This window comes from Triticum dicoccoides, chromosome 4A (genome assembly GCF_002162155.2).
Source record: "Triticum dicoccoides isolate Atlit2015 ecotype Zavitan chromosome 4A, WEW_v2.0, whole genome shotgun sequence".
Classification (NCBI taxonomy): Eukaryota; Viridiplantae; Streptophyta; class Magnoliopsida; order Poales; family Poaceae; genus Triticum; species Triticum dicoccoides.
In genome coordinates, this window is record NC_041386.1 from 694,836,344 (window position 1) to 694,848,777 (window position 12,434).

Here is a 12,434-nt window from a genome sequence, read left to right on the forward strand (position 1 = left end):
TGCGAAGGTGATGTGGTATGCTCCTATAATACCACGGTTAAAATGACTGTTCAGAAACAAAGAGCATGCCAAGTTGATGCGATGGCACAGTGAGGACCGTAAGAAAGACGGGAAGTTGAGAGCACTCGCTGACGGGTCGCAGTGGAGAAAAATTGAGAGAGAGTACTGGGCTGAGTTTGCACGTGACCCAAGGAACGTATGGTTTGGTTTAAGCGCGGATGGCATTAATCCTTTCGGGGAGCAGAGCAGCAATCACAACACCTGGCCCGTGACTCTATGTATGTATAACCTTCCTCCTTGGATGTGCATGAAGCGGAAGTTCATTATGATGCCAGTTCTCATCCAAGGCCCTAAGAAACCCGGCAACGACATTGATGTGTACCTAAGGCCATTAGTTGAAGAACTTTTACAGCTGTGGAATGAAAATGGTGTACGTGTGTGGGATGAGCACAAACAGGAGGAATTTGACCTGCACGCGTTGCTGTTTGTAACCATCAACGATTGGCCCGCTCTCAGTAACCTTTCAGAACATACAAACAAGGAATACCATGCATGCAGGCACTGTTTAGCTGACACCGAAAGTATATACCTGGACAAATGCATGAAGAATGTGTACTTGGGCCATCGTCGATTTCTTCCGACCAACCATCAATGTCGAAAGAAAGGCAATCATTTCAAAGGCGAGGCAGATCACTGGAAGAAGCCCGCCATGCGTAACGGTGATCACATACTTGCTATGTTCAATGATTTAAAAGTAATCTTCGGAAAGGTTCCCGACGGACTATTTGTTTCGAGTGACGTTGCGGGACACGCACCCATGTGGAAGAAGAAATCTATATTTTGGGACCTACCCTACTGGAAATACCTAGAGGTCTGCTCTTCGATCGACGTGATGCACATGACAAAAAACCTTTGCATGAACCTGCTAGGCTTCTTGGGCGTGTATGGGAAGACAAAAGATACAGCTGAGGCACAGGAGGACCTGCAACGTTTGCATGAAAAAGACGATATGCCTCTAAAGCAGTATGAAGGTCCTGCCAGCTACGCTCTTACCAAAGAAGAGAAGGAAATCTTCTTTGAATGCCTGCTTAGTATGAAGGTCACGACTGGCTTCTCGTCGAATATAAAGGGAATAATAAATATGGCAGAGAAAAAGTTTCAGAACCTAAAGTCTCATGACTGCCACGTGATTATGATGCAACTGCTTCCAGTTGCATTGAGGGGGATTCTACCAGAAAACGTCCGATTAGCCATTGTGAAGCTATGTGCATTCCTCAATGCAATCTCTCAGAAGGTGATCAATTCAGAAATCATACCAAGGCTAAGGAGTGATGTGGTGCAATGTCTTGTCAGTTTTGAGCTGGTGTTCCCACCATCCTTCTACAATATCATGACGCACGTCCTAGTTCATCTAGTTGACGAGATTGTCATTCTGGGCCCCGTATTTCTACACAATATGTACCCCTTTGAGAGGTTCATGGGAGTCCTAAAGAAATATGTCCGTAACCGCGCTAGGCCAGAAGGAAGCATCTCCATGGGCCATCAAACAGAGGATGTCATTGGGTTTTGTGTTGACTTCATTCCTGGCCTTAAGAAGATAGGTCTCCCTAAATCACGGTATGAGGGGGGACTGACTAGAAAAGGCACGCTTGGAGGGGACTCAATAATATGCAGGGACGGATATTCTTGGTCTCAAGCACACTACACAGTACTAATGAACTCTACCTTGGTGAACCCGTATGTCGATGAACACAAGAACAGTCTGCGCTCCAAACACCCGGAGCGATGCGACGACTGGATTACAAGTGAACACATCAGGACTTTCAGCAGTTGATTGGAAACACGTTGTCGGTGTCAAAACCGGCAGATCTCGGGTAGGGGGTCCCGAACTATGCGTCTAAGGCTAGTGGTAACAGGAGGCTGGGGACACGATGTTTACCCAGGTTCGGTCCCTCTCGATGGAGGTAATACCCTACTTCCTGCTTGATTGATCTTGATGATATGAGTATTACAAGAGTTGATCTACCACGAGATCGTAGAGGCTAAACCCTAGAAGCTAGCCTATGATTATGATTGTTCTTGTCCTACGGACCAAACCCTCCGGTTTATATAGACACCGGAGAGGGCTAGGGTTACACAGAGTCGGTTACAGAGGAGGATATCTACATATCCGAATCGCCAAGCTTGCCTTCCACACAAAGGAGAGTCCCATCTGGACACGGGACAAAGTCTTCAATCTTGTATCTTCATAGTCCAACAGTCCGGCCAAAGTATATAGTCCGGCTGTCCGGATACCCCCTAATCCAGGACTCCCTCAGTAGCCCCTGAACCAGGCTTCAATGACGATGAGTCCGGTGCGCAGATTGTCTTCGGCATTGCAAGGCGGGTTCCATCTCCGAATACTCCAATGTAAATTTCGAACACGGGGATCGTGTCCGGCCTTGCAAAATAATTTCCACATACCACCGTAGAGAGCATAGTTTTTCACGAATTGAATCTACTGACAATTTTTCATAACTTGATATCATACTGTGGCCCGACCCTTATCTGAACCATTTCCCAACCAGCTGTTGCACATATTGCGAGGCGGTTTTCTGGGCACGTCTTGTCAAAGCAGAGATCGTGTCCCCTTATCATGGGACTCTCATCAATACGGGTGTGGGTAACCCAACCGTACCATCAATCGCGACGAGTGGGGAACGAGCAAGTTCTATTAGGCAAGCGGGGAGGCGCAAAGTTTTTATTGCCTCTATAAAGAGATAAGGCCTTCTCTTTTTCACCCACACCTTCTTCTCCTTCTGCTCGTCCATTCCCTTTCGCTCGAGCCCTAGCGCCCAAGCGTTCATCTTCCCCACCAAAAGAGGTTCTCCAAAAATGTCCGGATCCAGAGCAGGAGGCAAATGGATGGCCTCTATCGTCCAGGAGAAGGATATCAAAAAGCTTCGGGAGGCCGGGTACGTGGCCAAGAAAATCGGCCACCGTCTTCCGACGGCGGGACAGATCGTCCCCACTCCGGAGCCCCACGAGAGGGTTGTATTCCTCCCTCATTTTGTCCGCAGGCTCGGGTTCCCCTTCACCCACTTGTTCGCGGCATCATGTATTATGACGGGATTGATTTTCATGATCTATCCCCTAATTCCTTCCTCAACATCTCAACGTTTATCGTCGCGTGTGAGGCCTTTCTCCGTGTTTCGCCACACTTCGGCTTATGGCTGATGATTTTCAATACGAAGCCCAAGGTGGTGAACGGCGAGCACGCCGAGTGCGGAGGTGCCATGGTGAGCAAGATGCCCAAGGTCACATGGCCGACAGGCTCTTTCAATGATTCCGTCAAGGAGTGGCAGCAGCAGTGGTTCTACATCACTGAGCCGCGTGGCAAGAAGTGGGCCGCTACTCCCGAATTCCGATCTGGAGCCCCCCTGCGGCTTAGTCCTGGCCCAAGAAGGGCCTAGACTGGGCCTCGTCTAACGAACTGTCGGTGCTCCAGCCGCGCGTCAAGGGTATGGTAGACAAGGACATCAAGATTGTCAATGTAGTCCAGGTGATGTTAGTTCGCCTGGCTCTTCCTTGTCAGCACCGAGCCTGCAGTTTGTGGGAGTATGACCCGGCCGAGCACCAAACCCTGCGGGAGCTCTATGGCTCCTCGCACGAGGATATCTGGAAGGTGCTCTTCAAGTCCGGCAAACCGTGGCCGGACTCCGCCAAGGACCATGGGTACCAACTGTCCTGCCCTGCAAGTCCGGTAAGTCATCACTATGTGTTGTCCATCCATGTGTTTTGTTGGCATATCCCGAGGAAGAATCTTTAACGTGCTTTCCACAATTCTCCTAGGGATGGACGAAGAAGGCGGGGCGGATACACTATCCGGCCCCTCTGCCGAAAGAACCGGCTGGACCACTTCTGACGAAGATGCTGGTCCTAGCGCCTTACAAGGCGCCAAAGAAAGAGGCCCACAAAGAATCCAAGGAGACCAGGGGCAGCCTCCATCACCGCGGTGCTTCGGACACAAAATCCGAAAAATCCAATGCCCATCCTTCCTCCAAAGAGGACGAGGAGGAGGAAGAAGACAAGTCCCCCGTGGGGGGAGGAAAGAAAAGGACGGCCTCCTCATCCTTGGAGGCCGAATTGCCTAAGAGGGGAAAACCCCCCTTCCAGAGGCGTCCACAACGGCTACCGATAGCAGCCCGGAGTGGGATCCCAGGGACCAGCCCCTGGTAAACTCGTGAGTACACGAAATCCGAACACGCCTATGCGTCCAGGATCACTAAGGCATAATATTTTAATTTGCGCCACACTTTTTGCAGCCCGGCGAGGTCTCGCATCGAACAGTCCTCGTCGGAGGATTCGTTGAGCTCAGATGCCCTAGAGAGTGAGACACCTCCGAAGGCCCCTTCCCCGAAGCCTGGGCATGACACCGAGGTGTCGTCCCAGAAGGACCCAGACCAGGGAGGGCACACCTTAGGGGCCGGATATACGGGAGCGACGGCTCCCATGAGCTTCGACGGCGGGGGCGATCTTGGATTCGACCGACAGCCGGACACAGTCCCGGAGACCTTTGAGGCTCCAGGATTAGGCAGGCAGCCCCCCTTGACTGGAGGGGGAGAGCCTGCTCCTCCGACAACCTCTGTCCAACCAGAGGTTCAGGGCAGCTTATCGGCAACGCTAAAGAGTGCTTCCATCGTCGATGAACATCGCGCCCTTATGGGTGCGGTGATTGAAAAGATTCAGTCCGCTGAAAGTGGACTGAATGAATCCTGCATCAGCCTTATAAAAGGCTTTGAGGTATGTTTTATGAGGTTTTGAAGATTGTCATAGTATGGATAGTAGCCCCTGATACACTATACAGTGAAGAAAAGAACCAGACAGATGTCAGGACCCCGACTCAATGCCACATAAATCTAGCATGTAACACTTCATATCACTTTGCGGCCTCACGCACGGTATTCTCACGGGTGTCGCCTTACCTTTACCCGGGACCGTTTGCGCCTTTTGGCACACGTATATGACAGTGTCGCTAGCATCCATATGATAAGGAGCCCAGGCTGACATGGCTAGTCGTAAACCCAAAGTGGCACAAACTTACAGGAACAGGCATCCATGACCCAGCATCGAACGTGTCGGTCATCAGCGAGTGAATCCAGGCTGTAGCACTGGGCTAGCAGGACTCCGGTGAACCGGGCTGTAGCGGGCTAACAGGACTCCGGTATTCATCGCGTGACATTTCCCTGAAGGGACAGACACAGGAACGAAGGACACATGCCGGCCAGCCTAAGTGTTCCGGAGCAGTAGCAAGCTACCATGGCTCGGTGGAAACACTAGGAGACATTTCCCGGTAAGAGAGGCTACTAAAGATAAACAACTAGATAGTCAGATCCCACACATACCAAGCATTTCAATAACATACACACAATATGCTCGATATGTGCAATACAACACGGCATCACAAAATGACTCTACGACTCAGTAGTTTATTCAATAGGCTCCGAGGAGCGAGACATTACAAACATGGGTCTCATGACCCAACAATCAGAGCATACAAGTCAAAGCACAAGCGGAAGCTATCATGTCTGAGTACAGACATCTATAAATGAAAAAGGCTGAGAAGCCTGACTATCTATCAGATCCTGCCGAGGGCACAAGATCGCAGCTGAGGTATCAAGCTAAACGTCGAAGTCCAAGCGGAACTACTAGTGAGACTGAAGTCTCTCTGCAAAAACATAGAATAGGCAAACGTGAGTACAAATGTACCCAGCAAGACTTACATCAGATCTATCTACACATGCATCATTATCAACAAAGGGGGTGGTGGAGTTTGACTGCAGCAAGCCAGCTTTGACTCGGTGGCTATCCTAAACTACGACTGCAAGCGACTCTTTTGAGGTGGCGCACACGAGTCCACATATTCACCAACCAATACACCACTATGGATCCGCTCCCGTCTCCCTACGATAACGCCATCCATAGCACTCACGCTTATCTTGCGTATTTTAGAGTATCCACTTTCACTTGTCTATGAACTGATATAAGCAACCCAGAAGTCCTTTTCCGCGGACACGGCTATTCGAATAGATGATGTTAACCCTGCAGGGGTGTACTTCTTCACACACGCTCTCACCACTTACCGCCGTTTACACGACATGTACTCGGCAACCTTCAAGCGGAAGCCCAACGTGGGTGTCGGCCACGGCCTGCCTAAACACTCAAGTCTCTAGTCCAGGTTTATCGCCTATTCGGGTTCCATCCATGAGGAGATCCGGCCGGAGTTTCGCTCACAGCCCCAAACGATGTGAACAGGGTTCCGTGACACCAAACGGGCGCCCGGTTTACCCGGCCACGTGCCTACCGCATCACAGCCCACCCCTACGGCCAGCGCTGCGCACGGCCTCCAGCATACTACAAACACCAGAAACTACTTGCAACTCCTGGACAGAGGACAAGGGTGATCAAGAAGCCGAGAGGGTCCATTGGTTTCGGGCCCAATGCGTGGTAGTAGCTGAATCATGGATCACAAACACAGAACTCAGTTCCTGAGGACGGCTGCAATGAGACAACCCACCATGTACTCCTACATGGCCTCTCACCGCTACCTTTACCAAATCGTGTTCACACACTTAGCTCACACACAGTAGGACATGTTCACACGCCTCTGATTCATCCCCGATGAATCAGACCCGACTCAACTCTAAGCAGTAGCAGGCATGACAAACAAGCATGAATGAGTAGGCACATCAGGGCTCAAACAACTCCTACTCATGCTAGTGGGTTTCATCTATTTACTGTGGCAATGACAGGTCATGCAAAGGATAAAGGGGTTCAGCTACCGCAGCAAGTAACAGATGAATCGGTGTTGTCCTAATGCAGTAAAAGAGAGTAGGAGCGAGAGAGTAGGATTGTATCGGAATGAACAAGGGGGTTTTGCTTGCCTGGCACTTCTGAAGATAACATTGAGTCTTCATCAGTGTCAACGATCACATCATCGGTATCACGTCTATCGAGAGGGGACAAATACCGGCAACACAGAAAGGAACACAATCAATGCAATGCACAATATGATGCATGCTATGACATGGCAATATGAATGTGTTTTGGGCTAATGCGACTAGCAACAGATTAAATGAAGTTGGTTTGAATATAAAATTCAAATTCCAACTCCATATGTGGTTATCTAAATGTCATTCAGTTCATTTGCCCTAAAAAGTAGTGATAAGTTGTTCTAACATGCATGAAAATGGTACAGATGCATTCCTTGAATTTTTCTGATAATTTTTTATATATAAATTATTTAATTTGGAGTTACAGTTAATTTTCTATGATTTATTGAAGTTTAGGGCATTTTTCTGGAATTTCAGAATTAAATTAAATCCAGAAAGCATTACTGCGTCAGCATGACGTTGGCATGACGTCAGCAAGTCAACAGGGGCCGGCTCGGGTCAAACCTGACGTGTGGGGTCCACATGTCAGTGACACAGGGGCTAATCCCGCGTTGACCCGGGCTTTGACCCACTACGGGGCCCACTGTCAGTGGCTGTGGGGGGGTGTTTAGGCGTCATTAGTGCTAATTAGGCGTGCCACGTCGGCAGTCGCCGGAGTTCGGCCGGCGACGACCAAAACTGCGGCGGGAGCTCGCCGGAGTGGCGCTGCGAGCGGTTTTGGGCCAAGCCAAGGGCACCAGAGGGTTGCCCTTGCTTGCGCGCATCCAAAGGAGGCATGCGGGAGGCGCGGGGTGGCCGGAGCTCGCCGGAGTGGGGGCCGCGGCGGCTGCCGGAGCTCGGGTTTGGGCGGAGCGAGGTTACGGAGCGCTAGGGGGCTGGCTGAGGGGCTATGCGGACTCCTGGGGCAGCTAGGAGCACGCTAGGCTCGTCGGACTGGCCGCAACAGCACGTCAGTGCCATGCCCGGCGTCCATGGCGGACGGTGGCGCTCGGTACGGTGGCTAGCATGGCTACTGCACGGGAAAACCAACGGGGAGAGAGAGGAAACGTAGCAGGGACTCACGGGGATGACGAGGGAACGCTCGGCGAGGTCGGGGACGGTCCGGAGCCGGCGAATTTGACGAAGATGGCCGGCGGGTCCGAGGTAGAAGACGACGGCGATGGCGGCGATGCAGGGCTTCCGGAGGGCTGTGGATCGGTGGGGAGGTAGAGGGAGGACCGGCGGAGCTTCCTGGGGCGTCGGCGAGGCTAGGGGTGGCCGGTGGCCATGGGTACGGCGACGATGACGGCGAGCTCCGCTCGGTGGTGTGCGCGGGAGGGAAGCAGAGGAGGGAACGGGGTCCAGGGGAAGAGAGAGGCGGTCGAGGGGGTCGAGGCGTCTCCGTGGCGTCGCGAGGGAGTCGGGGAGGCTGCCACGGCGAAGCAGGAGGTGGCCGGAGCTCTTCGGGCGCGCGCCACGCCTCGCCTCTGCCTACTGGCAGAGGAAGAAGAGGACAAGGGGGGGAGGTGGGCTGGCCAGGTGGCCGGGCTGCTAGCTGGGCCGGCCAGGTGAGGCCCAGGTGGGCTTGGTAGGCGCCAGGTAGCTTACTCTCTCTCTCTCTTTCTGTTTCTATTCTGTTTTATATTTTTCTTCTGTTTTTGTTTTATTTAAATTATTTTGCCACTGTTTTGAATTTTAAAATAATTCAAACAATGCCAAAAACTCCACTGAATATTTTATATTGCTAGATGGACTTTTCCAAAAGCTTATAAAATATTTCAGGGATATTTGAAATTATATTCTAATTATATGAATATAATTCAAATTCAAATAACTAATGAATTAAATTCAAAGTCCCAAAAATAAATCCTTAAAAATGTTCAATATTTTGGTTGGGACCAGAACCCTTACCAAAAATTATCAAACATTTAAGAAGAGCATTTTGGAGCAATGAATGAGATTTCTAGGGTTTTTGCCCCTCTTTTATTTAGGGTTTTGAGGCTTCCAATATTCCTCAATTCAAGTTTCAAAAATATAGACATGATGCACACATGAAGCTAACCTAGAGCAATGCCTGAAGCTAGGGATGTGACAACTCACCCCCACTAAACAAGAATCTCGTCTCGAGATTCAAGCGTAGGGTAAAGTGAAGGGTAACGCAGACTAGTATAATCTTCACGATCCAGGGTGTACTTCAGTTGAACGTTGATTCATTCACCATCATTGTCTTGATGTCTTGCTCTGAGAAATCCTGCCAACATGACACGGAGGGAAGAAGGAGACTCTAGAAGGGTCGATCTTCTTGAAGATCGAACAACTCAGGATTAACTCACGGAATGAGACATAGCAACATCTCTCGAGCTGAGAGGCGAAGCACACATCCATAGGAATGGAGTGAAGCAGATGACGAAGGTTCACTAGGTAGACCACAATTTCACGCTTAAGAAGGTGGTAATCGATTGTCAACGTAGCGAGGAGTTGAGTTGCCATGATACCATAACGATACACCTTAGGGAGGGTGACTCGTAGAGATATCCCCTTAAGTGGCAAAAAGAATTACTTTTGATTCAGAGATCATTGAAACTCTTTAAACCAGCCTAAGGCAATTCTCGAGCGATCATTTGGAGGGGGTCGGTAGAATGGCATACTCGGACTTGGATGATGTGGATTACCTTGTTGAAGACAACGTAATGGATGAATTTGCTTATCACCGAAAATGGAAGAGACCCATGGTAGAATGGCATATTGGTGGTGCAAGCTGGGAACAAAATGCAAATGCTGGGAATGATTCTGGTAACTGGGGAAGAACCCAACAATAGAGAGTGAATTCACTGTTTGAAAAGGTCATAGCATTGCCGAGGAAGCTGAGAGCAAACCCAGTTAGTGCCGAAGACAACACCTAGCACTTGTGCGTGCTCTCAAGAACTTGAGCATTTCCACAATCATCAAGATTCTACCAATATCCGTGTCAAGGATCCTGGCAACACAGCTTGCTACCATGACGAATGATGATGGATGATGCAGATGCAAAGGAAGATAACACTTTCTCAGATTTCACCCTAGCGAGGCCAAGGAAACAAAATCTGGATGATCGACCGAGAGACATTTAGCACTCCGCTTCTAATGTTCTCCTTGATGTGCTAGCGTAACCCATTCATAAATATGGTTTGATATCTAGAACATCAAGTAAAAGGTCGGACTTCGGGATCTCAAAATCCATAGGGGCAACTAGGGAGTAAATCCTACGAAATCCCTATGGGGAGGTGGCCAACTTCCTCAATCAAGATATTATAATAACAGGTCTTCCGGCTGGGTGGTGCTGGCCACGACATCCACTTTACCAGTTATCGAGGAACCAATATTATAGTTCTTGGGGAAATGTTCCAACCATCATATCTGCCTGAGATTCAGATCTGGTTGGTGTCAGAATATTCCAGACCCATCGAGTCTAGGAAGAAAAATGAAAGTTTGCAACACAAATCGACGAGATGACGTTGCGAGATTCTCGGGAAATGAACTACGATAGCAAGCTCCAAAACATGAGCTGGATCTGCTACAAACATGTGAACACGTTGTCCCAGACAAGCATGGCCACGTAGTAGTCTTATAATTAAACACTACCGAGTTCAGGTGGGGAACCATCATCGAGGATATCGAAGTCTTTACGCAAGTCCATGGATTAGATCCCAAGCATAGACTTCTTTTCCTTGAACAAGTCAATCAGTGGCTTGGTGTGCTAGGATATACCTATGGAATGAAGATGATCAGTCTAACAGACCACAGAATTCTTCGCACGTGCATGACTGGTTTGGGATGATTCCAAAAGAAACAAAACAATCTTTCTCGAATTCACGACGGCAACTTACATCAAATGCACGTGAATCAAAGGGAGTCACTTCTTTCATCCAAACATATACCTCAGAGACGGAACTCGAAGGCATTGTTTACAAAGTTTCCAACACTAGCTTAATGTCCAACAGAATCATGGAGAAGATAAGGATGTTGTCGATGGGCTCAACAACAATTCATCCAGGTTCCCTTTTAAAAGGAATTCCATAGTTAAGTGAACACGGTGATAGCATTGGTCAGACCAAAGAATATAATGGTGTATGCTCGAGGGATCAACCACGAGTAAGACAACATTACGAACATCGTTGGTTCTAACTTGATTTGACGATAGCCCACACTCAAATCAAAGGATTGATAAAACAATAGGTCCAGCAACTGATCACAGGGACCAATCGATGAAGATATCATCTTTCTTCAACACACACTACACAAGAATATCCCTTTGGAACGAACTAAGTCAGGAAAGCTTTTATCTTCCAACCCTCCAAGTTGTCGTTTAGCTTAACCAACTAGCTCAGGGATATCTAACACCGATTCTTGGAGAGAAGGTGGTTCACAAGAAACCAACTTGATCACGAGCTCAACATAGCGGTCAGGTGACAACCTGGTAATACTTCCGAGAAGACCTTCAGAAATCACGATCCACCGATATGTTACTAAGCTCGAGAACAATCTTGCTTTTCAGGGCAAGATGATATGATCAAATGAGCGAGGACTTGACAAAATCCTAACTCATCAATCAAAGAGTGCACCAGAAAATAAGGACTAGGTAGCATGATCAATCTTAGAATGGTGATTCAATAACCAACATACTAAGAATAAGATTATTGTCCATTAACTACCAAGCAATGGGGTTGCTAGGAGTATTGAGTTCACACATCATGATTCACTTGTCGGCACTCCGGCTGCAACAACACGGAACCGAGGAATGAAAAAGGATGGCGAGAAGTATCACTATGTCAAGAATTCACGAAAGGTGGTGCAATTCTCATGAAATTCCTGTCATAAAGAAGGTAATACTTCAGGGTAGAGCAGACCAGAAGCTGGATTGTAACTTGATCTGCGGAACACAACTACTTTGACCCAATCCTAGATATGGATGAGGTACTGGAGTTTGTTTCTCCAAGTCATTCAGGACAGAATGGCTTGACGTACCACAAGGGTAATAGGCATCGATAAACGAATGCATGCATACCCTTGGTATCAATTGATAGACGAGGGTCAAAATGCAACTAAAGAGAGCAACTCAAAGGAACATGCGATTTTCTGAGTTGTGGATGCATGGTTTAGCATGTCGAACGAATTCCACATATTTCTTCCGGATAACCCATGCAGAAAGGTAGAACTGGCAGAGTCACAATGTAGAATCGAGAACCCATCGAGAGTACTCTGATTGTGATCTTTCGATCAGCGAGGAACATCTTCCATAAGCGGTTCATAGTATTTGGAAGAAAGGAATACCACGAACATCGAGGACTAATGCAAAGGTTACTAATAACCTAAAGGAACGAGCAAAACTATCAACATGAAGCAAGTAGGGTGAATCTCGGGTTCAAAACCCAGGGATAGAATACCTACTACTAAATGGCATCACGGGATGCTTTCGATAATGACGGCCAGAGTCATCACACTGGAACATAAATCATGGCTAGACTACTAGATGATCCCCTGAGA